This window comes from Pteropus alecto, unplaced genomic scaffold (genome assembly GCF_000325575.1).
Source record: "Pteropus alecto unplaced genomic scaffold, ASM32557v1 scaffold100, whole genome shotgun sequence".
Lineage (NCBI taxonomy): Eukaryota > Metazoa > Chordata > Mammalia > Chiroptera > Pteropodidae > Pteropus > Pteropus alecto.
In genome coordinates, this window is record NW_006430723.1 from 4743572 (window position 1) to 4748699 (window position 5128).

The 5128-nt window shown below is 35.5% G+C and overlaps 1 pseudogene; it reads left to right on the forward strand.

The window, feature by feature from the left end:
• Positions 1–4738: 4738 nt before the first annotated feature.
• LOC112482944 lies at positions 4739–4857 on the forward strand (annotated as a pseudogene).
• Positions 4858–5128: the final 271 nt, after the last annotated feature.

The following is a 5128-nucleotide window of genomic DNA, read 5'->3' on the forward strand; positions in this document are numbered from 1 at the left end:
CCTTCTACTGCAATAGCCTGAATAAAATCATTTCTTAAATTATCTAGTGAATTTGGTCTTTCACAAGTGGTAAATAGACTGGCTCCACAATTGATGCAAATAAATGATACTTAGATTTTTAAAAACATAGTCAAAGATTCTCAAATGGGCTCATACCTGAAAATGAAATATATCTCACCTAGTGGAAAAGGATATATTTGCTAAGGGTAGACTGATCTAATCAGGAGAGAAAAATCTTTCACCTAAACCATATTCCTGTTAGGACAGAGGATATCAGGTTTGAACTGAAAGAGGAAAAAGAATTCAAGAGTTAAATTGTAAAGCGCATGTGCTTGGAATTGGACCAGTATTTGAAAACTAGGCTCTGTGGCTAACTAGCTGTGTAATTTGGGGTGAACTTGGTCTAATTGCTGTTCTCGGGTGAATACTTCTTTTACTCTTTCTGCTGAATCTTGGCCGTCAGTCACATGTCTTCTTCTTTTAGGCTTTTTGTGTTAGTGGCTGTATCTGGTTCTCATTTCTTCTTCTCAGTATGGCTATAAGTTGTCAGGTTGCCATTGAAACCTGTACTACGACAATAAATTATTTAAAGTTAAATTTACCAATTCAGAGAAGTGGAAATGTCGCTCATCAGGAGGGAGTGGCTCTATGTTAATCTTGTTTTCTTCTTTAACAGAGACTAAATGGATAGATCAGAGATATGTAGTAGAAACAGTAGATCCACTCTCTTCAAGGCCTTTGACAATGATACCCATGTAAATGTGATGGAGATGCAAGGGATGGAGGATAATAGACTTAGGCAGATGTGAACTAACAATATATATCCCCAAGGGATACTAATGTAGAAAAAAATTGTATTTCAATGGAAAACATGCATTGTCTACATATGGACATCCATATTATCGACATATGGCAAAACAATCAAATTCTAGTCTTTTATTATCTGTAAGCTATTTTGTGTCTTTTCTAAGTTGTTAGACATGCAAATTATGACTTGTCCACTAGAGTTTTGATTGACTTCCTTCCTTCTGATGAAAAAACCAGTTTTGTCTCTATTTACAATTCACTTCTTTCACTCCATATATATTTGTAATTTTTATCTTTTCCCCTGAACTGATAACCAGTACATCTGCTTGTTTTCCTCATTAAATAAGCAAAATGTAATTTTTAACACTCATTTATATCAATATAAAAGTCATAATTTTACCTTTTTCTGAAAATTATCTTTTAACACTAATGAGAACTGAAACCAGTGATATTTGTTAAACAATACTGGGACCAAGAATACTTTCTTGTGTCTGTAGTCAACTAGCTGCACCAGAAAATTCTTGCTCTTTGAAGATAAGGCTGTGAACCAATTAAAATAGCTTATGTATCATGACTACCAAATTGCTCTTTAAGACTCCCTTGAAGACCCTAAATGCTCAAGCCCATAAATCCAAAGCTGTTATTATCACAAACTGCCCAACTATGTCAGTTCTCTGCCATGCTTGACTTGATTTAAAATAATCCAGGTGAGGCCCTAAAATTCTTATAAGCACCCTTGCTACATTTCTCCTTTTGAGACACCACTGGTTCTTTTAAAGAGATATTCTCTATTGTAGCAGTAAATTTAAAATTCCTCTTTTGCCTGATCAACAGATTTTCTTGGTGTGTGTATGTGTTATGGTCAGATAGATTGACAAAAAGAAATAGACCTGTTTTTACCAAATGACATATGCTGGGTGCCCAATTTGGGATTATAGAGTCAAATTGCCTTTTTCTTTCTATTCTTTTTTTTTTTTTAAGCAGAAGTCATGTTTTATTTGCACTCCATGCTAGAGACCTAGGTCAGAATTTGTCAACATCTAGCACAGTGTTAACATATGTTAGGCACTTCAAAAGTATTTAAAAGAATTTACAAATGATAAGAAATATTTTTTTACTAAAAAGCCAGTAATTTGAGAAAAAATGCTTAAAAAAGAAAAGGAATCAGATATAGTTACAGGTTTGTATGTATGAAAAGTAAGTATGGGTTAGAGTTGCAAATGTACTCATTATATTAAATGCGCAGAGGAAATATGGTTCATTTATTTATTTCTAACTGAACTGATCCATTCTTTCTCTTGAGTGCCTCTACCACAGAATAAAGAGAAGAGGTACAGAAAAAAATATTTAGCCTAATATATTCATGTTAGTTCAGCCTCATAAATTGAATCTTGTCTTTAAATTAACTCAGTCCCTTTTGTATGGAATGGGAGAAGAAGATATTTTGTTTTCGTGGCAGTAGGGGAGGGTCTTGTCTCTTGCAGAATAGCTAGCCTGGTTCCATGCCTGGAGCCCTGCACCAAATTTACCACTTAAGCTTCTGTCTCCCAGAGCAGGTGACCACATGTAGCATCTCTCCTCAGAGCTGCCAGTCTCCCCTCCAGATATTCCCAAAGAAGCAGCCATTTGCCCCAAATTCTCTTCCCTCAAATACTAATTCCAGTGTTTCTATGTTCTCCCTCTCCCTTCTGAGATTCTTGGCTGCAGAGGAGGGAACATGAGGCATCTGTAGCTCTAGTTCCTCAATCTCCTCACAGTTACCGGAGCTCAGAAGGCTTTGCTTCCACTTCCTACAATCCTGAACTTCCCTAATGTAAACTCTAAGAACAAATTCAGAACTGAGGACATGCAAAGACTATTCAAGAATATGTAAGTGTATACCAAGTATTTGAGAAAATTAATTTCCATGTCCTTCAACTCTTCCAATTTGTTCTGCCTGAGGAGGCATCCATGACTTTTTTAAATCTCACCTTTTACAGTTTCCGCTCTCATTTTAGTAAAGAAAACCATTCTTTCTCTCTTCCCCCAAGTAATCTTACCATTGCCTTCAATGTGGAACTTGTCAGCAATCTGAACGATGAATGGATTTTAACTAACTAAGCTGAAAGGCGTAGAAGGAGTTTTAGGGAGATCTGAAGACAACAAGAAAAAGAAAAGCAAAAACGTCAGAGGACGTCAGAACCTCTGACACCTGTGGCTACACTAATATTAAACATAGCCTTACACCTAGCCAGATAACATGAAATGTCACACAAGCTCAAAATATTTGATAAAAGGAGAAAAAACAGGTTATTTGTTGATTAAATGTACAGCTGTGTAATAACAATTAAAAGAATGAACTTTCTTCCGTGATTCAGGCAATTTTTATACATTATTGTAATCCCATAACAGTTCCCCACATGCCTTCCATTTTAGAGATCAGAAAACTGAAGCCAAAGAACTTAAGATATAAGGCCAGAAGTTGGTAGGACTCCGAACCCAGCCAAGCCAGTCAGCTCCAGCAGAGCAGGCCGCCTTCTGTGTCTAGGGCCTTCCTTATACTACTCACAGGCAGGAGCTGGAGGGACAGAAGCAAGTGAGTCCAGGAATCTGAGCTTCTTTTAGTAAGCCAGATGCCAGAGTCTTCATGAATTTCAACCAATTTCCAAAAGCACCAGTGAGAAAAGAATGTTTATAGTTAAGGACTAGCAATAGAAACTCTCATTTGGAATATTTTGACCATGGAAAAGATATTATCAATCTGCTTCCACATGAATAAATGTTACACTGGGCTCAGGGTTTAAACAGAGAGAATTCAGAGACCACTCAATTGCTCTAGTAGGCCTGCACAGCATTATATGAATCGCAGATCTTGAAAATTGCCTTGGTGACAAGAATTATGAAGATAGTTTATGCATATGATTATTTATATGCACATACTAAACTTTATATGAGTTAAAAAAACTTTAAAGTTTTTTTAAAAAGCAAATTACTAAATCTTCCAAAACTTATTTTAGCTTTTGTTGAAATTCAAAAAGTTCTATGTTATTTTTATGGTTTCTTCTTTTATTGATTTTTTTCCTAATCTTGGAAAAAGATAAAAAATAAAGGAATGTTGAAAGAACATGAAATCCTCCATTATTTCACATCCCATTTAACTAATAATATTATAATCTTTCTTTCTTTTCTTCTTTTTTCTTCTTTCTTCCTATGTAAGTATGTATATGTATGTACAGTATAAAATTGCCAAATTTGAAATGATCTATTCACATATGTATGCAAATTTATATACAGACACACACATACTGTGTCTTTCTCTTTTTGTCCTTAAAATTATACAATGAGGATTTCTCCACATTCTAAGAAACTACTATTTTTATTGGCTATGCAATATTCCAGCACACATTTATATCACAGTTTAGATCATCAAAACTCTATTGTTGGACATTTAAAATATTTCCACTTGTTCAATGTTATAAATAATAGAAAGAATCATTATTTTCTAAAGCTTCCATTTTTAATTAAAGAAATATCAATTTAAAAATCAATAGAAAATTTTATGATTGGAAATGTTTTATTCTGTACTATGCAGTAGAGTAGCCACTAGCCTCACATAGCTACTGAGTTCTTGATATGTGGTTAGCTTAGCTTAGTAGCTGGATTTTTCATTTTACTTAATCTTAAATTAAAATAGCCACATGGGGCTAATGACTGCCTCGTTAGTCAAAGTGGAACTTGTGGAGTTCAGCGCACTGCTTTAAGTATTTGCTTATATGCAGGAATACCCCCATCTTGTGGTCTTTTAGAATATTGCCTTTAAAATGTTGGGAACTGAGGTGTATTTGCAACTATAAGCACAATTTGTAGTTGTAACTTCATGGTGTACATGGATCATAAGAATCCACCTAGCAGTTTACATAAAGTGTCTGCAAGTTTAAAGATTGGCATTGCTGTCTATGGCCATGTCACCCTGAACAAGCCCAATCCCGTCTGATCTCGGAAGCTAAGCAGGGTCGGGCCTGGTTAGTACTTGGATGGGAGACCACCTAGGAAGACCAGGTGCTGTGGGCGTAAAAAATAAAAAATAAGGGATTGTAAGCTGACAAGGTCCTTCCAATCTGTGAGGTCAAACAAGGGTTGCCTCACCTAAAAAACAATAAAAATAAAAAATAAATGAAGACTGGCATTGCTGAAAGATGGTCAGTGTACTAGGCAAATGAATTCACAGTATATGTGCGGACAAACACAGAATAAACGTGTTTGCGCTGCCATCTGGGAAAGAACCACCCTTTTGGCTGACCCTCTAATAAATAGCTGGAATCTCCAAGAATATTGTCAACTA